The following is a 25,412-nucleotide window of genomic DNA, read 5'->3' on the forward strand; positions in this document are numbered from 1 at the left end:
CTTCCTAAACTGAAGAAATGAGTACAAACTGTGAAAGTTTCCCCAAAATAGAGCATGGAACCTCAGGAATTTTGTTCATAAACTTGAAAAATATCACAAAATAGACATGAAATGGTTTATGAACATACAAAAAATTCATACAAATGGTAACAAATAAGAAACAATGCTAAAGAACCATACCACATGTATCCCAAAGAAATAGCTATAACTCATCTATTAATACTAGCCAAAATCTGATATGATAATGTCTTTTATCACTTGTACAACATCCAACTGAATCCAACCTATGGAATGATTGAGAAATTACATGATATAGGCCTAAAACCAACTTAACCTAGCCTCAAGGGTCAAATCCATGAGAGGAGGAGCAGTTACAACAAAAATTGAACTAATAGCTAGAGTGTAGGGTGATCAAAGTGACTCATCCCTAACTTAAGTAAATTGATTCATTACATCTCATGGAGGCCATTTACCTAATGTACTTACCATAGGTATCAGTAGAAACATGATAATTACATTAATCATATTAATTACAATAGTAAAATATTGATTTCCCATAGGTTAAAATCAAATCTGGAGAAGAACAGTGAAAAACTAAGCCAACTCTCAAACGTGCAACGCCATCTTCAAACCCATTTTTTCCTACCTGCCTAGTGTCCATATTGAGCCCAAAATAGCTTATTGGAAATATTATCCTATCTAGTGTCTAAAAATGCCTTTGGTTTTCAAAATGGGATTGATTTGGTCCCCCAAAACTTCATTCTCCTAAGACTGGTCAAGCGCGCAATGCCTCGGCCAAAAATGAGGCCAAAACTTGATTTTTTTTTTCTTGCTTTTTTGCCCTTTTCACCCGCTATTTTTGCTAACTAAGGCTGGAAACATGGTTTTATTAGATGTATTTTTCATTATGAATCCGTTGGTGGTCTCCATTTTCTCAAAAAGTGCCCCAAAAAAGTGCACAACACCTAGGGCGCTGCCCGTTTGACCATGTTGTTGATTTTTGGGCAAGTGCATAGCACCGACTTCAAATTGAATTTTGTGTGCCTTTGCTAAGTCCAAATTGAGCCCATGATAGCTCATTGGAAATATCTCTCTCTTGGCTACACAATGGATCTATCAAGAACTAAACTGTATCAATCATAGCCTCTCAAAAATCAATTCGCCCAAGACTTTTCAAAAAGTGCAGAATGAGGGTGAAAAAATAAAGTGTGATCTTTCAAGAAACTGTTGGAGGTCTTACTCAACTCCAAATTGTGCTCATAATATCTCATTGGAAATATATTTTTTTCTACCTATAATTTGACTCATAAAAAGGTCATTTGGACACTCTAGCTAGAAGAAAGTTTGATTTTCCGATGGTCACTCCAAAAGTGCAACAACTCTCTTGTAGCAACTGTATTTTTGACATTTCTCCAAAACAAAGACACTTATGTAAAATTTGAAGGAGGTTTTCTGTCCTTGGCTTATGATGGACAAAAACCTCTCTCAATTGTGCCAAATTCATCCCTGGTTGGTCCGAAACATAGTTTGAAGAAAAACTCTTCCTATGTGTGGCAAATGATTTGTCCCTTGGAATGACTTCTTGAAAAATGATGGAGACATGATTTTTATCAGTTGGAATGGCCTCATACTTTCTGAAATTACCTCCCTTACTCCACATCTGCTTATATGTCTCTGATTCCATAGCTAACCTTAGCTCAGTGGGAGAGGAAATTAGGGTTTACTGCTTGTGGAAAATGATGATTTGGACACCCTTGGGAAAAGACAACTCCCTTTGGCATTCACTTAAATTTTTGAAACATTACCCTTCACTTGACTATTTCCTTTAACAAATTGATATTTTGATGGTCTTTGAGAACTCTTTGAATTTGAATTTTCTTTAATGAATTTGGCATATAGAGATTGAGTTGGCAGCTTAGGAACAATACTTATTACATATAGTGAACATAAAATTACATGATGTAATGAGAATTTCTCTTTAAACATCATTTTCACATGGTGAAGAGATGTTATTTGATCACCGTTTACTTCTTGGTCTTATGCAGTGGAATGGAGTTTTATTGGAACCTTAGAAACCCTAAAAGACCTAATGAGACCTTAAAGGACTAAATCTCAACATGAAATGACTGATGTGATGGCATGATGTTACTAACGTTATGGACAATGGATACTTAGCAAAGTTGAAATGATCCAACAAGTGGTAAATTTCTAAAAGGAGTAAAGGAAACCCTAATTTAGCCTTCAGTGACCAAATTTTTGCATGACGACCTAGTGAAATAACAAAAATTTCAAAATGGGACCCTAATATGATATGAAAATAGAATTTTTGATCACTAATGGTAGTATGCAAATACTAACTCTAACACAGGTGTCCAAACTCTGAGTTAACTTTCCTTTTCACTAATCTGGACTCCCAGCCACATGCAAAATCCTACATCCATGCCACTATAGGCCTCCATTCATATGCATAACCACTGCAAGGGTGCAATTGCAGTATTTTTCGGTTATTTCTGTGCTTGAGACAACAAAATTTGTGACACATTTTCAGGGCTAGACTCTAGTTCACTACCGAGAACTTGATGAAACTTTGCATAACAATGAATGACACCAATAAAAATTTTCTAACATAAAACTTGGTCAAGTACTTGACCTAACGAAGGCTAACCATGACATAAGTTTCATCAAACACTTGATAAAAATGAAATCTACTGGTCATCACAACGGATCTAAACATAGGGATCTCATACTTATATGAGAATCATCAAGAAGATCTAATGACCTCTCATATTAGTTTTAATAACATCCATTAGGTCATGCATTAGATAACCAACCACATATTCATCAAACATGTCAAAAACCATTAATAATATACATCATAAACTAGCTAATAGCCAAGATATAAATCATCACAACTCAGTCATAATGTCACCATCATAATCATATATATGCTCATAGATCACAATAAGAAATAACTCTTATTAACATATGAAAATTCCAACTAAGTCGTGGACTTCCATGTACCACTAGACCATAGACTAGGCTGAACCAAATATTTCTTTCAGTCAGTCACCCCTGCACCATATTCCAAGTATGAATGTGGGATCTCATGAAACAACTCAAATGAAACCAAACCAGTGCTTCCAAAGGCCAAACCACCTCAACCCTCAACCAGTGATTCCACCTCATGGTTGGACATCACTAACCATCACCAGATCGGTCTCTACCCAAGTTTTCAAGGGCTCCAGTGTGTCCTTTCAAACCAAGGCTTCCAAGAATAGTAACTCAACCCACAGTTGTTGTCGAGCTCCAAATAATTTTTCCAACTAGGTCTTCCATGACTAATAAGTCAACCCACTAAGGGCTCTAATCATTTTTCCAACCAAGGCTTCGAGACCTAATAACTTAACCCAAATTGTTATAGGGCTTCTAGAGTGTTTTCCCAACCAAGGATCCAGGAACTAGTAACTCAACCCACAACCATAAGGAACATGAGAACTAACTAGAAAACAAGAATAAAAACCCACAAAACCATGGTTATCCAGGAAGTAGAAAGGCTAGGAAAAACCACTATCAATCCAAGCAATCCTCTATGCCAATGGTAGATCATAACTAAGATACACATGCATGTGTCAAGCATGCCAACACTAATAAGGAAACTATACATGCAACTTGGTACCTGCAAACAAAACTTGTTGTAGTTGTTGATCTTGATGTCCTCTTGTGCTTTCCTACTCTTCCTTTACCTTCTTGTGCCGAATACCAAGTATGGCACACTCCTCCAAGAGTGCTCCAAGAAAACTCCAAGTGTCCAAGAGTATGAGAGAGAGAGAGAGAGTAGAAAATGAGAGCTCCAAAAATTAACTAACAAAAACCTAACACTAACAAAAAGCTACCGACTTGTCCTTCGAAACCTTTTTTATTAATGAGAACTATAATTTCTTCCATTTTCTATTATTTTCCTTCACTTTCCTCCTTACATGCAACCTATGACCTTTTACCTTCATTTTCTCCTATTTTCCATTATTTCATAAATAATGTCAAACAATGCCTCTCACCTTTTCAAATACATTTTCCATTTCCTTCATCAATTTCCTCTTAGCCATAATAAACCAAATTGACACCCACTAGCATGTTTTTCCCAACATTCATCTTGGAATACGTATCGCATGACCCTGGTCTTATTTTTCTTTTATTAAATTTATTACATCGAATTTTGACCAGGGTTGTCACAGTAAAGCCTAGTAGTTATGTTTATTATTTGGCGTAGTGATCCTTGGATCCGTATAGGATGGGATTGAGCTAAACCTTGGTTGTATAGATGAGATTTTGGGCCTAGGAATCCTTAACCAGTGTATGGTGGGATTGCAATAATTCTTAAGGAATCCTTGGTTAATTTGTTTTGGGTCCCATATTCATGCTTGGAATATAGCACAAAGGTGATTGGATGAAAGAAATATCTAGTTCAGCCTAATCTATGGTTGGGTGGTACATGGAAGTCTTTGAATTGGTTGGCTTTTTCATATGGTAATAAGAGATATTTTTCCTCTTGTATTTTATGTGTAAATGTGCTTTTTATTATGTGATTTTAATAACTATTCTTTCATTGTTATTCCATTAGTTATATGTTGGTTATAAGCATGGTTTATGACATATTTGAGTTCTTGCTCTCATCATGTTTTGGTTAATAAATCAAATATAAATGAATGCATGACCTAATAGATGATAATGTAGGGAAACATACCTTATTAATGATTATCAGATAAGTATGAGGTCCCTATGTTTAGATGTGTATATATGACTTGTACATTTCCTATTTATGTTGTGCTTTATGGAATGTTTGTTATGGTAAGGCATGGTTAGGTCAAGTTCTTATCTATGATTTGTATGGAAGGATTTCTCCTTGCGTTATTCATGGTTATGGAAATTTTCATTAAGTTATGGGAAGAGGTCTAGCTCCTAGCCTAAAAATGTGGCTTAAATCTCGCAGTTGTAGGCACATAACTGGGTGAAAAAGATTGAATTTTCTCCCTCATAGGCCTCATGCATGCAACTAGAGGGTTTTAGTTGAAATCAGACAGTGTTATGCATGTTTTTGGGAGATCAGGGCACTAAAACAATGTTTTATCTTAGGTCTTGGGCACTTGGAAGGGTGATTTAGCCTTTGGGGGTCCTGTAGCACTTGAGGGAAGTCATTAAGTTTTTTGTCTTGTTGATTTCACTTCTTGAACGTGATATAGGTGGTTGAATGATATTGTAGTAACACTTTTTCACATATTTACCCTGGTAGGTTGGTAACTTTGATAATGTCAGAGGAGGGCATTAGAGAATGCTATGGATGTTTAGGAATCTAGTTGATTTTTTGTCATTGAACATTGTGCACATACACATACCTTCTTTTGGGTAGATTTTGAGCTAATATATTGGGTTAAAAGTATCATTATTCTATTAAGTAAAATTTTGCCATAACAGAGGTCACTGAAAATAACTATTATCCCCACATTCAAGCATACAAAAACACCAATAACTCTACTAAAACCAATCATCCAAAGGGAATAGGGCCTCCACCAAAAAAGAGAGTCTAGGGAATCGCCCCTCCTTCAACTTAGACATTTTCTTCCGAGTCCTTCTAATCCTAACATTGCCTTTATTTTATTCTACTACATATTTATTTTCTCCATAACACTTGCACCGAAGACTATGTAGCCCTACAAATTATTTGCAATGAACCTTTCTTTTCCCAACACTATTAAAAAATGCACATCATTTTCTTCCTCAAACTTCTATTGGAGTGCCTCCTCATGCCACTGAGTTTGAATGTCATCGAATCCTCTTGTATACCTTCCTTAGAATAGTTCCTATGCCTTCCTTGAATTTTCATTGAGCTTGTATGAACCATAATTTATTGGATATAATACTGAGAGGGCGGGTGAATCAGTATTATTAGGTCAAATATTTTTTATTTCACACCCAGATCATATACGCTACTTCAGTTAGAGAAAACCACGTATATACGGAACTTCAGATAAGAAAACCAGCGTATACCATGCAGACTTATACTTTAATGTATTATATAGATGTTGATCATTAATCTGTGCATCAGAGTCATATAAAATGTAACCAGGAATAGAAAAAAAAGAGCAAAAGACAATCACACACAAGAACACAAGATATAAGGTGGAAACCTAATGTGGGTGAAAACCACCTGCTACAATTCGTCTCTATCTTCTTTTAATTAGAAACTTCTTTTTACAATGATTTTGTACTGGTGCAGACTTATACTAGTACACAGGCTGCAACCTGCAAAGAGCTACAACCCTCTCTCATTCTCCAACTTCTCTTGGAAAGGAGCTACAACTCCCTTGGCTGTTGTACTAGCTGAGATACAAGTACGTAGGTTCTGACCTATAGAAAGCTACAACCTTCTCTTTTCTTCTAGGGACCTTGTTTCATCAATTTTCAAACTGGATCCATGAATATCAAACAAACATCAAGTGTATGTGCATCAACCAATCTCCTTTCCACAAACAACTACTAAATCAACCAATAACTTCTCAGAATGCGGTAACCAGAAAACAATACAAATGCTAAACCCAGAACACTGCAGTAATCCACATAAGCAGCTAAAACATATTTCAAGAGATGTGCACTACTTCACTATGTATAAACCTGCGTACATACGCAGCTAAATCAAGGTAAACCAGCATATATTCTTTCTTCTCTTGTTGAACCTGTGTGTATACGCGCCTTTGTAGAGCCGAACCTGTGTATAGATCTATAAAAGACAATTCACCCTTTACACTTAAACAAACTTCAGTTATACTGAGATTATCAGATTTATAAATCTAATTATGCACCAATTATAACAGATCAAATCACAAAAAGATATAACTATTCAAGCCTTGAGATCTCGACCCATCAATAGAACTTATCTATCTAGTAATGCTCAGGTTGCTCCTTGATTCAGATCCAGCCACACAAACCAATCACTTGCACGTCTTCAGATATTCAATACATCAGATGATACTTGCCTAATGATCTCCTTCCTATTTTATAGTCTTATGCCTTTCACAATACCACGGTCCAAAACAATAACAAACCAATACCATGGACCCAATACTTGGGATCAATACATCTAACGAAATACTATGGTCCAAAACCATAGGTTCAAATACCAAGGACTAAATACCACAGACCAAAAATAAGTTCTCCTATATGTACACACTTTTCCTTGCGTGAAAATGCGTGTATATTCATACGTGTCTTTGGAACGTCTAACTCGCGTGTATACGCGGCTTGGTTAAGGTGAACCTACATATATATCTTTTCGCTTCATTTTGAGAGCCTGAACTGAGATCTGGTATCAGAGTGAGTTGCCATCAAGGACAACACCCATGCCATAGTGCCAAACTTGAGTCATAATGCCAACATAATTTCCCTTTCCCGTTGCCCAATTCCTTCTCTCTAACTACTGCCCCAATTTTAGGGTTTGATTCTTTATTCAAATGTTGCCCCCTTCATTTTTTTTGGCCCCAATGCATCCTCCTTGAATGTCCCCTCCCGAGACTCATTCCCCATAGTGCCCTTTTCTCCCCGCACTGTATTTTTCTTTGTTTTTCTTTTGTTTGAAAAGTACTCCCTTCCAACGTTGCTTTCTCTTTTAATGCATAGTCCTTTTATGCTTCTAGACTTTCCCAAGAGGTGTATAAGCTTGTCCTCCCTTGGGGAAGCCCATACACTTCCTCCACCTTCATAATTATGCAGTTGACTCAATTAAAGCCAAACTAGTTAGACCATGAACGGAATTAAATAACCATTTACTGCAATTTCCTAAGCAATGCTCTTCTCAAAACTCTGAACTTGTGTTGCTTTTCTCAGCAAATTAATTATTCTTACATTTCCACAATTTAATTACAAACATACTTTATAAATATAAAGTTGTTGTAGCTTCTTTCATTTTTTCATCTACCATAAATACACTATTTGTTGCTCTTATAGATAGAGGAAATGAAAATTGTTGTTTTCATACCTAATTAGTTGAAAAATTGTACTTCAATAATTTAAGCGTTTATTTAGAACTTTTATCCTAGTAGTGTGTGCATGTCTCTTTTTCTTTGGCATTGCAATTTTATCTTCAGTTAATAAATAATTTCAAAGCTTCACATTTTAAAAAACTCATAATACATTATGATATACATATATTTAATAAGCAATATATTCACTTAACTCTTTGAATTGGATAGCCTTGGATGGAATCTTGAGAACATATATAGTTTTTATAAAATGAGAAGCATCACATATCGCCATCCATTTCAGCTTTCAAATTCATTAAAGATGTCATATTAAATTCAAACAAAAAAATAATTATATAGTCGCCTAATGAAATAACCTCACACACAATGCCAAAGTTAGAAATTAGCTTGAATTTTGTGTAACAAACATGAAAAATATGATATTTTACTTATTTCAGGATACCTGATATCACATGACTGCAATACAAATTGTTGCATTGAATAATAAATATTTGTATCGGAAATCTCTTAGAAATTCATAAATAACATTTTTTCTGAGCTTTCTATTAAGAGGGTGGTGTCAACATGAATGACATGTTTTTGAGCTTTCTGTTGAGTGGGAGGTGTCGAAAGTGCACCATTGCCAATGTTTTGGCCCCACTCAAATTATTGGGGTAGTAGTCCATTAGTCAGATTACTGAAAATGAAGCTACCATCGAGAAATGATGGTACATATTACCCTTCAAGAAAGAATGTTGGTATATGGGAATTAATTCATCATTAACAACCTTGAAATGACCTAAAGAAAGCAATAATATATATTCATCAGTTTTTTTTCTTGGCGTAGTTTTTTCCTACATTTGGTTACAAATCATTGTTTTTCCTAGCTTCACAACATAATGGGAACTAGATTTAACAAGTGTTGCATGCAGCCAGTAGTCCCTGCTGGGGTCTGCCACAACAACACAATACAAACGCTCTGTGCAACATGTCTAAGCTTTCTGTTTTCCTAAAAACCTGACTTCATAGAACAAACTTGCTACCTTAACTGAAAGATCTTGTTGTCTGCATGGCATTGAAAGAAATAGTATAATAGTCATTGTTACATGTAGAAATATAAAACATAATTTTTAATTGTTATATATATATATATAAAATTTATTTGTCTAAAACAATAAATATATGGAGAAAACATTTAAATGACATGTGGGCTTGCATTTATGGCCAAAACATTTGAATGACATGTGGGCTTGGATGCAAGCCATGTTCCCTGCATGAAAAACCACCTTTTAAACAATAAATATATGCCCAAGAAAGAAACATTTGGATGACATATGGGCTTGGATGCAAGCCACGTTCCCTGCTGCATGGAAAACCACCTTTCAAACAAATTAGTAAAACTATTAAAATCACCTGCTTAAACCGTGAATGGCCACCTTTTAAAAGATTTGATAAAGCTACTATAAACCATATAAACCAGATAACCAAAACATTAGCGCGTCAATAAGAGTAATTAATACGACATGCTAACAGAAACCTCTCGAAATGTTTGGGTGGAAATATTGCAGATAGGGAAGAAACCATGGATTTTACTTAGATTGATGCAACTCCTGAAAATTTCTCCACCGCCTTTGAATCCATCCAAGTTAACAATGACAAGGATCAAGTCACGTTGTTGTTTTTCTTGGCGGACAAAGATCTTGTTTCAAATGCCTCAGCTGTTTTTCTTGGCGGACAAAGATCTTTTTTCAAGCCTCAGTTGGTATCCAGGGTCTCATTTCTAATTCCCCCAATCCCTTATGTAGTGAATTTATACAAAACCAAATATCGATAATGAAAATAACAGTAAAATTAGCTGTAAAGAAAGAGCGAAAGTGTAATTTTTTGGACATTCAGAGATTGATATTTGAAATTATTGGAGATTGAAACCCTCAATTTTAAATTTATGAGTCTTTAGCTTTTGCAGTTGAGGATTTTGACATAGTCGTTCTGAAAGGCCCTGCAGAGACAGACCTACCAATCTTTGCGACATAAAAGATTGCACATTTGCAAAAGGCATTCCAAGCCCTTCAAGACCAGAATTGAGAATTGCAAGCAAAGATGAAGTCGGTGTAGACCACTTAAGAAAGAAAGCTGGAGGAAAAAATTCAGGTTGCAGATGAGTTGTATTTTCCTTGTTAATTCTGATACATGCTTTCATTCAAAACCATTAATAAAAAAATTCCTCTAAATACATGGCATTCAAAACCATTAGTAAACGTTAGTTCGGTGTCTATCCATAAACCCTTTTAGGCACTGATTTGTATGATGGTGGCAGCACTTTGGATACATTAATAATAATACAATTTTACTTATATTTAACTGGTGTAGATTGACCCGTCCACTATCTTGCAGGTAGTAGTTCCTAGCTAAGAAAATGGTGGGATTAAGGGGGTGACAGACAACATTATGCAAAGGGGATCAGAAAGAAGTTTATTAGCATTCCAAATTCTCATAAAGTCAGTGTAGATATACATAAAAAAACAATAAGGCGAGATAGAGGTAGATGGAGTAGTATCTACGCAGGCCTTATATTCATATCCTTTTTGAAGTAAAAGAAATTTACAGATATTTTCAACTTTTCCAGGTATCTTAGTCCTAGATAATTATTTTTATGATATTTTGAAAATTACTAAAATTTAATTATAATTTTTAATATTTAATTATTAGGGAACAAAATCAATTGAACGCACTGAATCTATAATACATATCATTATAAAATTCCAAATTTATATATATTGTTGTGATTATGCAAAAACATATACACATATGTATACATTTTGTTTTCACGGTTGGTACTTCCCAATCCATAAATTTTTAGACTCATAATCTTTTGCAAATAGAGACACTAGTCGGATCCCTTTTGATAGAAGTTAAAGTTTTCAGATAAATGATGACAATGAATAGAATGGGCATAGATTTAAGATTGTGAATAATATTGTGGTTGCAGTGGATAAGAGTGAGGAGAGTATGCGCACCTGTGAATGATATGTTTGACACTTCTTTACAGCTTTGTTCAGACTTCAGAAGAAGCAGCTTTCTCCAGACTTCTGAAGGAGCCAAGCTAATGCCTCCTATAGTAAAATGGAAAAAATGCTAATGCCTCCTGCAGCAAAATGAAAAAGGGGAAGGGAAATACAGGTATTACTCTTCATGCATCATTAACGTCTGTATTGCTCTTATATTTGGAGAATCAAAGCATTAGAGTTAGAAAATATTTGCAAAGTAAAAGCATTAGGGTTAGAAAATATTTGAAGAATCAAAGCATTAGAGAAAAGAGAAAATATTTGTAGTGTGGCTTCAACATCCTGCCATGAGAATCAAAGAATTAAAGCAAATTCTTGTTTGAGAAATCTGCAACATGAGAAAATTCATGAGAAAATTCCTGTTCCTGCCATGAGAATCAAAGAATTAGAGCAAATTCTTGTTTGAGAAATCTGCAACAGGAGCAAATTCATGAGCAAATTACTGTTTGAGAAATCTGCAAAAAGGTTAGTTGTGATAGAGTCTTTGGAAGGCCGACTACCATATAGTATTTGAGAAGTATTTGAGAAATCTGCAAAAGGGCGACCACACTGCCATATAGCATTTAGAATTGAAGAACTAAAGACAAGTGGCCAACTGAAGACAAGTGGCTACTGCCATGCATAATTGGTGTTGTGGAAGTCCGCAACCAAAGTTTGGATAAAATAACTTGCCGCTTCAACCACCCTACTTAAAATAACTTGCCGCTTCAACCAACCTAATTAGGACAAATGGCTACTGCCATGCATAATTGGTGTTGTGGAAGTCCGCAACCAAAGTTTGGATAAAATAACTTGCCGCTTCAACCACCCTACTTAAAATAACTTGCGGCTTCAACCAACCTACTTAGGATAAGATCATATTGCAAACTTTGCCTCCACAACCTACTTTGGATAAGATGATAGTGCTTCAATATTTTTGCATCGCGCGGAGTGAAGGCTGTAATAAGACCTCAATTGTTTTCCAAACCAAAAACTTTTCTTAAAAGTTTGTTGAACGAAATTGGGAGCATTAAACTTAAGTTAAAATGCCAAATCGCTGAAAAAAATTGATCAAAGTATAAACTAATGCTCTGTCAATGATCTATCGATGTCAGAGGCAGGGACTAATAAGGAATTGTTGATTGAGTGGCGGGGAGAATGCAAGTCCATGAGTAGCACAGAAGTAGATTTAATAAGGATGTGTTGATTGAGTGCCGGGGAGAATGCAAGTTCATGGGTGGCAAGGAAAAGGAAAGCCAAGTTGTGTGAGAATCACCAGTGACGAGGAAGTTCTGGTATTGTTGGGTAAAGTAGTGACGAGCAGGTTTTGATATTGTTGGATAAAGTAGTAGTAGTGTTAGACATAATATTTCTAGTGTCAGTGTCAAAGAAATGAAATGGTTATTTACAAAGAAGTCTTTTTTTTTTCTTTTTAAAATTATTTTGTAGGCATTGAAAATTAGAAATTAAAAATGCACATTGTAAGAGATATTAAGTCCAATAAAATTATTGTAAACCAATTAGAAAAAAAAAAACAAAAAATCAAAATGTATGAAATTGTTTTAATAATTTAAGAAAAAATGTAAATAAAACAATATGAAAACTTTGTTCATGCATATGAAACTGGTCAAAAGTAATAGGCGGTACATAACCTTTGACTAAGAGGTGAAAGTTATAGTCCATGGAAGAGGTAGAGACTACTTATGTTGATAGGCATGGTCTATTTCATAATAGGCATTGATGAATTTTATTTTTTTATTAAATGGACAGTTAGGTTTAGAGATTGAGGGAACATTCATAGTCATATACAAGATTGGATGGCTGAGATTTATCTCTCACCATCATCTTCTATGTTTTCCCTCATTTTTTCATTATATATTTATTTTTTATTTCGTTCATAAGTGGAAAGGGTGTCTCAATCCTCAATGTTCTCCCTTCCTCTCACCACAAACCAGTGCATGCTTCCTATAGCCACATGGCAGTGATGGCTTATGAAACACCTACATGTTCACGTTTAAAAAGTCTAATTTCACAATTGATTCATCATCATGGTACATTACAAAATAATATGGAGGCAATAAAACACACAACATACACTTCAATTCTACTTTATTTCTTGCCATGGATTTCAGTGCAGATTGCTCACTTGTATAGTATGGGGAAAATAAAATGAACTACTATATGATTGGGCATTTTAAGACATTAGTTTGAGATGAAATAACGGTTTTGTCTCAACTTTCCTTTTTCCTAAAAAGAATGAGTAGGACAATGAAAAGAATGAGCAAGAAGATGGTGCTCTATCATTGGAATCTTTTGTGACATTGTCTATAGATTCCCATCGGGGGTTATAATAAGCCCTACCCTAGACATGCTCATATGGAATTCCTCATGGTGTAAGCACGTGAAGCTCATCCAAGACCGTGCTGTAGAAGGTTTAAATCACACAATCATGTTCCATGTAGAAAGAATAACATACAATAATTCTTTCTGTCACTACTATTGTTAAGAAGCCCATTTTCTTCAGCCTCATTTATGCATAAATCATACGGCAACCCTGAATTGTAGTATGTGATTCAAGTTTCTTGAAAATGGTATAGCATGCCCTAGATTGCATGCAGAAATTGATAGCCTATGGCCACATCAGGGGTGAGGCAAGAGTGAGGTTGATGTGACCAGTAGCCTTCAGAACAAGCTTATATTTCAACCAATGACATTGGTCGACATGTGCCACAATTTTAGAGATGGAAATGTCAAGCTCCTCATTCTCAAAACCCTAATTTTTGGGGTTACATCTATGACCTTAAGGTTTCATGGAGATTTCTTGCTAAATTCCATGCAAACTTGCCATAATGTTTACATGGGTAGCAAAAACATGGTTGATTGGACCCTATAGTCACATTAGGGGTGAGGTTGATGCAACTGGTAGCCCTAAGAGTAAGCTTCCATTTCAAGTCAGGAAATTAGTCTACAAGTGCCATGATTTGGGAGACAAGTATATTGAGCTCTTGGTCCTCAAAACCCTACTTTTGGGGGTTTCATTTATGAGCTAAGGATTCATGAATATTTCCTATTGCAGGCTATGTGGGCCTGCTATAATGTTTACTTGGGAAATGAACACCTTTGTTATACAAATTCTCATGAAAGTGTTTCGCACAGGGAGATTGATTCGTCAACCATCCTCTTCCAGCCCATTGTTGTAGTTGACCTCATGGAACCGATAGAGAAATCTAGTTCTCGTGTTAATAATACCCTCTTTGCACATAATTTCAAATCATGCAAGATATCAATGTGGTTTTGAATCCTTCTCTGCTAAAATTTGATTGACAACTGTGATAGTGAATTTGATTCTACTATTGTTCCAAAGATGAAAAATATTGATATACTTGATCCAACATACAAAGATATGTTGGATGCTAAGTAGTCGACAACTGTGATGGTGAATTTGATTCTACTATTGTTGCAAAGATGAAAAATATTGATATACTTGATTCATCATACAAATATAGGTTGGATGCTAAGTATTTTGAGATATGTATGTGCAAGACTGCTCTGGAAGGCAAAAAAGGGTGAGCTGGTTGATGGGAATTTAGAACGGGATGGAGATTTGGAAGATAAAATTAGCAACAACCTTCAAGGAGATGGGTTTTTTTTTTAGGGCATTGTGTAAGATTTATTGAAAATTATACCTTAAGATGCTACACTAGATCCACTTCTTCTGTGAGGAACGATAGTGACATTAGAGCATTTGAAGATTCTTCTAGAAAATGTTGGAGTTATTTTCTTGATGAGTGAGAAGTATTGAGTTTGTTGTTTTGTCCTAATTGTGAAATTCCTTGGCCTTTCATTGTGTTATGTTTCATTGAGATTGAGATGAGATTTATATCATGTGCTAGTTAATATATCATAGCTCCTTTAAATTGACGCATTTATTCTCATGGTCCCATCAATATTTCCTTTACACAAAACTATATTTTTAAGTCTAGATGTATCATTGTTGCATAACCGTATTTTCTTTCTATAATAGGACCACTAGCATGCCCTTGAAGATCCCAAAATGCTCACCAATTTTGAGGGGTAACAATAACCCTCATAAAGCTCACATGGAGACAGTAAAATTGTAGTCCCTTGAATGCAAAAAATGTCTAGATCATTGTGGTTAAATATGAATAGAGATCATTTCCATGTACATTGTCATATGAATAATAACATCACCCAAAGTGTTCATGTATTGAAAATTCTTTTGTTACCTCAATTGCTCTCATACCAAAAAAATCCTTGCAACATTTTCATTGCTCTCATCCCCACCTATTACATGTTGCAGTGGCTTTATAATAGTAGTTGTCAAGATACTTGATGTCCCAAATCTAGTGCCATATAGAATGGTCCTCTAAACTAGTTTCTCCACTTATTTTTAGATTCATAGGCTTGATTTAATTCTCAAATTTATTTGTGTTTTTTTAATTAATTAATTTAAAATTAATTAATTAAAAAAATGATATCCACATATAATATATCTAGCATGTAATATGGCCTATAAATTTATAAGAAAAACTATTTACAAATTAATAATTTCCATGATTTTTATGATAAAATAAATATTTTGATGATTATCAATTTATTTAATTTAAGCCCTTTTATATTTAATTTATATAACTACATTAATGCAAATTTTTAATATCTTTGTCTTCAACTTTTATATCAGTATATTTTCAATTCAATTTATTAACCTTTTACATTGCAATCTAGATTATATATTGGGATACTTCTTACATGTCAATCTAGATTATATATTGGGATACTTCTCACAAGGTTCTCTTTGTGTACTTTGATGGATGCATCGACTGGTATCATGGTAAAATAAAATAAATAATATGAGAAACATGTCGGATTAGTTGGTGCTTTCTTTGTGGAATGTGAATAGACTCGCTGCAAAACTTTTGGTGTCCTTCATTCTAGGCCGTTGGGAATCCTAAACCTTATTACTTCCTTTCATTATTCGTTAACGAGGCCTCTGTTCCCGTGCATTCTCGTCCATACCCATTTTCGCTAAATATGTGGACGAATAAGCGAAGAAGGGGTGGGCGGGGAGAGATCGTAACTCCTCGTATTCCTCCAGCCACACTGCATTTCCATGGAGCCTGCAGAGGCAATCCTGGCATTGCGGGCATTGGCTTCGTGCTCAGAGATTGTAACGGCCGAGAGATAGAGAGATATTCCCGTCTTCTGGGCTCCAACTTCACCAATAACGTAGCCGAATACACGGCCCTCATTGAGGGGCTTCAACATGCTCTCGCGATTGGTCTTACAGATATTGTTGCGTACGGAGATAGTGAGCTCGTTTGCAACCACGTAAGTCTCTTGTTTCTTCCCGTTGCTGCAATTTTGCTTTTCAGGAACCCAAACAAACGGCTGGGTATGTATATCAATGAATGGTGTGTGGCAGGCGAACACGCCGTTCCCTGCGATGGATGGCACAATCAGAAGGTATTACAACGACTTATTAGAGCTTCGACGCATATTTCGGAGATGTAGTGTTCAGCATGTGCCTCGCGAGCATAATAACGATGCAGATGGCCTCGCAAACTGGGGAATCGACGACAACAATCGGCGTACTGAAGAAATCTTGCGTCTCTGCAGCACTCCACAGGGAGCCACGGATTACGTTCTTGAAAAGCGGCGCGAGGGCTTTTCTCAGCTATGCTTTATTTTAGATACCATCGAACGCAATTTACCGCTCTCCTATGCCGCTGTTCAGCGGTGGTGTCGTCAACTAGGAAACCTAACAGTAATTAATGGTATTAACCCGGTGATGGCATTTTTTCTCGTCAATCTCTAGGATTTATCTCTGGTATTTATATGGTTTATCTGGACTGGTAATGGTTAGAAATTAAATGCAAATCGTTGTACAATGCCAGCGGATTTTTAACTTGTTAAGACATTGTGAATTTTAACTTGCCTATCTCTTAGCATGATTAGATTTTATTTGATTAATTAAAAATTCAAATGTCGACTTCCACTTGATTAAAATTAGCTCTCGATATCTCTGGACGAGCACTTGATAGGCCGAACGCTCAGTAGAGATATAGGTGAGGAAAATTTTATTCTATAGTTTATAGTTTAGTGTGATGTGTAAATTTAATTTTATATTTTATAAAATTAAAATTAATTATATAAAATTAAATTTTACATAAATTGAATTATGTAAGGTTAATCTTTATATTTTTAAATACCTTTAAATTTAGAAATTCAATGGTTAACGGCGAGGACATGTGGTTAATGGGAAAGTGGTTTTACTTTATTTGGTTTTTTAATTTATTATTTTATAATTTTTAATAATCTTTTTCTATTTTTTTTTAATTGATAAATAAAAGTATTATATGTTATAAATTGAATTATGTAATGTTAATCTTTTTATTTTTAAATACCTTTAAATTTAGAAATTCAATGGTTAACGGCGAGGACATGTGGTTAATGAAAGTGGTTTTACTTTATTTGGTTTTTAAATATATTATTTTATTATTTTTAATAATCTATTTTCTAATTTTTTAAAATTGATAAATAAAAGTATTATAGGTTTTATTTTGAATTTATTTATAAGGAATAGTTTAAGCTTGTTGGTATATGATTTTTGGTTTTAAAAAAGATTTTTATTTATATTTCAAAGCAATAATTAGGCCGATAGGCTTTCCTATGCATTAACAATCGTCAACACTTTTAGCGTGCTCCGTTCGATTAAGTGAGACACTTTTAACCGTTGATTTGAAGTGTTATCTCACAAGCATGCACTGTGCTTTTTCCAAATATCACTTGAGTTGCCTTCTTTTCACCTCTCAGTTCAGTTGTGCATTGGACCTAGCGTGTTATGCAAAAACTCTGATGAGATTGCCACTCTGTTAGTTTCTATCCTTGCAGGTAGGTCGTTCTTTCCCCTCATTTTGGTTTAAATTTTGCTTCTTTGTTTTGAGCGATCGGAGTCATTTCCGCTAGTTCAACTGATCGGACCTAGAACCTTGTCTGGTCTACAAGTATGGCCTCTTGTTTGCCCAGAATGAGCTGGAAACGGAGGATATTGCATCTTTCAACCATGAATTCTTGCAGAGCATGGGGATTGGAATCGCAAAGCACAGGCTGGAGATTTTGAAGTTAGCCAAGCGCGAGCGGGGAAATCGACTCCGTATGTCCAGAGGCTTGTGTCTTCTTTAAAGAAAACCAAGCGCTACGTTCAGAGATTTGTTCGCAGTTTTCTCTGCTCGCCACCGCCTTCGGAGCCGACTCTATATGTCTCAGCTTCGAAGGTATGTTGCAGAGGAAATCACAGCTGTAGGCGCTTGGGCAGGTTATCGCCTACTCTAGCTCTCAAGAATGGGGAGGTGGTGGTTTTTGGGCGTGGGGATGCCAAGAAGAAGAAGAGGCAGCTTAACCACAGTATTGAAACCAGGGTAAAGCCACCAAGATCAAAGTCTTCTGCTAACTATAGACATGGGTTCGCTAACGAGGGGTCAGAACCCAAGCTCACGAGTAGAGAGAAGAAAGAGCGGAGAGGAGGAGAAAAACTCATTTTTGGATTACTTCCTTAATCTATCTCAAATCCTTATGGGAAAACAAAACTCTTTTTTCTTTGGGCCACGTGGATGAGCACAAATCCAAAAGTGGTGAAGCGGGTATTTAAGGGGGTAGGTTTCCAGGACAATAAGCACTAAGAAAGCCAACTATTTGAAGCCCCTGTCACTCAAACCGATCATATCCTTTTGCTAAAACGGTCTCCAGAAGCATTCAGGCATTCATGCATTCATTCTATTGACATCGCCTTTTTGGGATTTCAAGTGTGTTATTTCTATCTTACTAGCCCTTTATTACTCTTGCATAATCTTATTTATAGACATGGGATTTGGGTTTATTTGAATTCATGGGTGTAAGGTGATTGTTGATATATCTGAGGTTTCATTTGCATGTTAACCAAATGGGTTGAGGGATAAAAGGAGATGGCAATAAGATGGTGGGTACTGGGCATCTGAGCTGGGTTGGATTCTTGGTTTTTAGACAAGCATGGGAGAATCAAGTGCATCAACACCTACTATCACACCAAAAATCGATATAGTCGTTGGTACCATTGTGTGGGTGAGAAGGAGAAATGGGTCCTGGTGGCCTGGAAGGATTCTGCATGTAGAGGAGCTATCTGCAACTCACTTGATGTCTCCCAGATCAAGAACCCCTGTTAAACTCCTTGGTAGGGATGATGCCAGCATGTGAGTATCCTCTTCTTCACCCTAATCATCTTGCATTTTTCTTACCTTACAAAGAAGCTATCATTGTCGCATATCCATCTGTAATTCCAATTTTCAGTTGTGGAACTTCTCTAGTTAGATTCTGTGTATTTAAAATATAACTTTTGTCCAAAGGAAATGATTCTTACAAGGTTCTATCCTTGTTTTCAGCAATTCATTATGTTTTCTTGGTAGACCTTAAAACAATTTTGAATGGATCAATATTCATCATGTTGCGTAGTTACATAAAATGTTTCTGATTACTGTCATCATGTGACATGGGAAATAATGCACATAAACCAAAATAAACAAAGAAATAGTTACACCCTCATCTGGGATGTATGGCATTGATAAATAATTCTCTTCACAGTATTGTGCTTCATTTAATAAAACAATAGTACAAAATGGTACCTCATATTTTGTCAATATTTTTGTATGCAAATCTCACACTACACTTCCTACTGTACTCTTTATTTAAATAGTTTTCTGCAACTCTCACCAACATGGGGAATGCAATTATCAAAGTAATTTTTGTTCAGTGGTGTATTTTTTTCTTGTTGAAAATAATCTAAGCCAGTTTCTTCCTTGTCTTTGTATATTTGTCCGTTATTTTCCTTCACGACTAGCTCATGCCTAACTGATGATTTTTTGGAGTATCCCTCTTAGTTTGCGTGAAATTATTTTATGGTTGTTCCTACACTAGATTCAAATATATCCACGAAGTGTCTAATAAGATCTATAATTGAAAATCACGAAGCTGTTGGTCATTTTGGAAGATCGACATTTTCATGTTGAAATTATACGGAAACTATAATACGAAGGTACTTTGACTAAAACTTGGAATAGCATATTAGAAATGAAAAGTATACAAGAATTTTCCTCTTTAGCCTAAGATGCTGACATATATTAATGAGAAAAATGTCTGTTGGCATAAAGGAGTTTCTACATAAGCTCTTAATCCATATTCATTTCCTTTTTGATGAGGATGCAGAATTTGTTGGCAATCCCTAGCTTTGTACATGATAATAAATTGATGATCACAAAGATCTTGGGATAACGAGTAGCTCATTCATAACTGATATAATCAGCTGAGAGTACTCCGTTGAAAATAATAGCAATGTAGAGTTGAGGCTTCTGTGATCCATATCAAGTTTACAGAATAATTAACCTATAATTTTTAACTATTTATTAATAAACTATTATCACTAATTTAAATTATTTTTTATAACTTATCTCCTTTTTATTATTAAAAATGTTTTGATCCCGGTCCATTAGTCAATATTATTGGTTGGTCAAACTAGCCGTTGGAGGCTCTGCTCGGTCTATTTAACATGCTAAGCTAGATCTGTTTCTTCAACTTGTCCTGACGATGAACCACACTGGTTGGTTCGAAACGCGTCGGCAAATGATATTTCATGTGATTTTCGCCGAAAAATCTTTTGTAAACAGTAGCAGTGATCAAATCAATACATAGCAGAATATAATACTATCACGTGAAGGAAAGAATGAGAAACAGAATAGATGCACATGTCATGAATCTTGCCTATAAGCATCTTCTAACAGGGTTTTGCCAATTCCAAATTCTAGATGATTACTATTGCAGGTTAACAACTTCTTTATCAGTTTGTCATGCTAAGATGTCTTTACATAAAGTAGCAATCCTATGGATCTGACTTTGGGTCAATCCTAGTGCAGCTTTCCTTAGGATCGAGGTTTGTAACCATAGACAATGGTTCTATTTTACTGCAGATCTGATTACAATATTTTTTTTTATAATAATGTATTAAAAGAAAAGAGGGGAGTGTTGTGGCTATATTCGTACAACCCAATACAACATTTTTGTATGCCACTCTTCATCGTGTCCTTGGGTTAGGGTTGGGATGATGGGTTGAACTAGATTTCATTCTTGATTTCATGTGCTTAATAGTGCATAGGCTTTTAAACTCCTTAACAAATTTCTTGCAAATTAGAATACACTGGAAAAACATAGTACATACCTATGCATTTTCCTATGAACCCAAGGTGTTGCCATATTTTGCTAGCATGGATTGAGATCCCCTAGCTTTATTTTTGTCCGCTTCTTTTTCCCGTAGCACCTTCTCCAACTTTTGTCCTCTTGTAAGTTGTGGAGACTCGGAGAGTTGAAGGATGGGTTTGCTTTTTGTTAGAGAGCTTGCACACTAGCTACCTCTTCCCATTTTTGGCTTACTTACTTTTCTTTTGCTAGATAGGGAATCTCTTCAACTAGATCTTCCTTTGGCCTTGGCCCTTGCTCCTCCTCATTTTGGGGATCCTTCATGACCTCCTCTATTTCCTCTTTTTGAGTTTCTTTGAGTAAATTTTCTTAATGTCTCCAGCCCCCTTTTCACCACTACAATATAGAATTTTAAAGTAGTTCTTCACCCTAGGACTAGGGGCTTTGCTCTAGATTGGATGGAGCAAGGGTTGGTTTCTCTTTTTCCTATTCACTATTTGCATGCGTAGCACTGATTGTGAGGGATGCTCTCTTTTACAAAAAAGATAGCACCTCCACATGATGTAAAGTCCCAAGCATCAATGGGCTAGTCTTATGCAGCTCAAGAAGGTTAGCCATTGTCACCACAATCGCTCTTCCTTTGTCTTCTGGTCGGCTCTGCTCCAACTCAAGGGGGGCTTCCCTACATGAGATTTCTAAGGAAAGCACAGAAAGGATATTAGTAAGGATAGCAGAAATGAAATAAGACATCCAATGTGTTCCTTGTAATATAGATATAAACAAAACATCTAAAGAAAAGTAATTGCACAATGATCCAGTCTAGAAAAACAAGGCTTTCCACAAACCAATTAACTCTTCTAGAAAAATTCAACAATTCCAATTTAATAATCCTATCGGTCTCTCTTTGTACGTTTTGGGACAATTGCTAGTATATACACTTCAAATAAGTTTGTTGGTATATTATTATTATGTAGATAATGTTTTAATGTTGATACTTTATGTAGATTAAATTTGTTATTGCATTATTATGTAAATAATGTTTCCAGTTTTCATGTAGCGTGTAAATTATGTCTTGGTTTTAAGGTAGAAGTTGCAACTTGTAATTTTTCAATATTTTGATTTTTGGAGTTATGGTTGAATGCAATTATTTCTTAATTTATTTATTTTCTTTTCCTTTTTCTATATAGAATTTAGGTGTTAGGTTTGTAATGGATGTTTTTTGTGTTTTTTTATTCTTTTATTATAGTTTTTGTTTTTCTTGTTATTGTGACTTATTATTCTTAGTTTCATTGTTATTACTTGAAATTAGCCTTGATGTTAAAGGTCAAAATAAAGCATTCAAGTCATGCATTAATCTATGTTGTTACTACTTATAACTATTATAGCTTTTGAAGCTAAGGTTTGAACCATGCATTTTGTTTAAAAATAATTCTTCTTTATTTGGTATCAATCTATAGCTTTGGTGAAAGATTTAGTTTGGTTGTTATGGTGTACGGGACACAAAGATGCCCAAATCTCTTTTTTTTAATTTATTCCCTTAGCACGAACTTCACATGACCTAACCTTGCTAGCCATAGTTTCATATAATTTGGATGAGGTTGTGATTATGGTAATTTGGTGGTCCAAATCAACACTTACATGCCATATATGTAATTCTATTATTGACTTTCATAGTTGTTGATTTAAATTTTATCCTTAAAGGTTGTACAAGTAATTTTTTATTCATGTTATATCGCAAGTTGTCGCAATAGGCTAAGTTTGTGTACTTGCATGCACACATGGCCAGATTTTTGTTGTTAATACATGGTTTGTGGAAAGGTATTGGGATGATTTGTTTGGCACAAGATTGACATTTAGCCTACTCATGATAGTCAAGCATGATGATTGTTGTAACACCCTCCTCCCACATCTACCCAAGCAATCGGCCAGCCTAGGTAAAGATGCGACGAGAGGGTAGTATGATATGATTCGACCTCCTATGTCATGTTGAGGAAGTGGAACAGATGAAAAAACACCATACAAACATTCGTCATCAGCCACATGACCCTCAGGAACTAATCCAATACTTTAGACAACTTGCCTTGGGGTCCCACTTAACTTTTGGACAACTTGGGCATTAGTCACTCCCATGATATAGGCATGAGAGCGACCAGAAACCAAAAGTTGCTCCCACAAGCTTCCTTGCCAACAACCAGAGACCTAAATGGCTAATGATTTGCCAACGACTTTGCGGTTTGAGCCACTTTTTAGACCTAGAGCTCGACTCACTGCCCAAAATTGAACCATCTCTGAAAATCAATAAAATAGCATGGAAATGACAGTATTAAAGCGAATACTTGTTCAAGACCTTGACTCGACCCTACTAGCCATGATAGAAATTTCATCAAACATATTGCAAATGTGTATTCTATAATAACCATTGATGCATCAACACCTCAACTGCCATTCCATCCATTAGATCATATTATACATTGATCATTCAGTTATAAGAAAAATACATGATGAGAGCCACTCATGGCTGGTGTCATAAAGCACATACATAACCAACCTAATAGAAACACAAATACTCATGAAACTACAGTAATATAAGCACATTTAAACCATAAAAATTCTCATAGAAATACAAGGAGAAATGAACTTTCATTAATGATGCAAAATCCAAACACGGGAAGGGACTTCCACATTACATATGACCATAGGATGGATGAGCCAAATTTCTCTTCAGTAATTCACCCCCATGCCATATTCCAAGCATGAATGCGGGATCTCATAGAACAAATCAATCAAAAATCATCAATGGATTCCAAAGGCCATTCACTTCAACCCATTAAACAATGATTCCACCTCATGATCAGACATCACAAAACCATCATCAGACTGATCTCCATCCAAGCCTTCCAAGCTTCTAGAGCATTTTTTCCAACGAGGGCTTCGAGGACTAGTAACTCAACCCACCAAGGGCTTATAGATCATTTTTACAACCATGGCTTCTAGGATTGGTAACTCAACCCAAGTTGTTACAGGGTTTCCAAAGCGTTTTTCCAATTAGGGCTTCTCGAAACTAATAATTCAACCCAAGATAAGGAAATATGAGAACCAACCAAAAACAAATAATGAAATTAAACCCATAATCACCATGGATATCTATGAGATGGAAAGGCTAGGAAATCCACTCTCAATCTAGGAAATCCTCCATGTCAATGAGAGATCACAACCAAGAAACCACATGCATGTGACATGCATGCCAAAAATAGTGAAGGAAACATACATGCAACTCGGTCACTGTAAGAAAATATGATCTAGTTGATGATCTCGATGCCTTCTTGTGCTTTCCTACCCTTCCTTTGCCTTCTTGCTCCCAAAATACAAGTATGCCACACCAACCAAGAGTGCTCAAATAAAACTTTAAGTCTCCAATAATATGAGAGAGATATAATAATGAGAGAGCTCCAAAACTAAACTGAAAAAAGGTTAGCAAAATCCTGCCAACTAATCCTCAAAATCCTTTTCATGGCTGAGGCCTCTATTTTCTTCATTTTCCATTATTTTCCTTCATTTTCCTCCTCACATGCAACGTGTGACCTTTCACCTCATTTTTCTCCTAATTTCCATTATTTTCATAAATAATGTGCCAAAATGTCATTTTGCCTTTCCAAACCCTTAGCCATTGTCTTTGCCAATTTCCTTAGCCATAAACAATCACAAGTGATCCCTATCACTATGATTTTTCCCAACATTCATCTTGGAATAAGTGTCCCATCATCCATGGTTATTATTTTTAACTTTATTTACTTTTATTACATGGAATTTTCACTAGGGCTGTTACAGAACCCCCCCTTGGGGGAACACCGTCCTTGGTGTTCAACAACACCTATAACCAAAAAAATGTTCTGAGCAACATATACTATTGATGGTACTTTATAACTTATCTCGATGTCATATTTACAATGATCATCATGTAGAAATTCCCACTGTAGATCAACGGATTATGAAATATACTAAAACACAATACAAGATCTACTTCTACAACACTTTGTAGAAGCTTAATGAATTTGAGCACGATCAATGAGAACGCATATAAATCAGAATGAGAAGCAACCACACATAACATAGAATAAAT

Source organism: Pinus tabuliformis, chromosome 7 (genome assembly GCF_031772625.1).
Source record: "Pinus tabuliformis cultivar Carrire ecotype Pingquan chromosome 7, CPIR1, whole genome shotgun sequence".
Lineage (NCBI taxonomy): Eukaryota > Viridiplantae > Streptophyta > Pinopsida > Pinales > Pinaceae > Pinus > Pinus tabuliformis.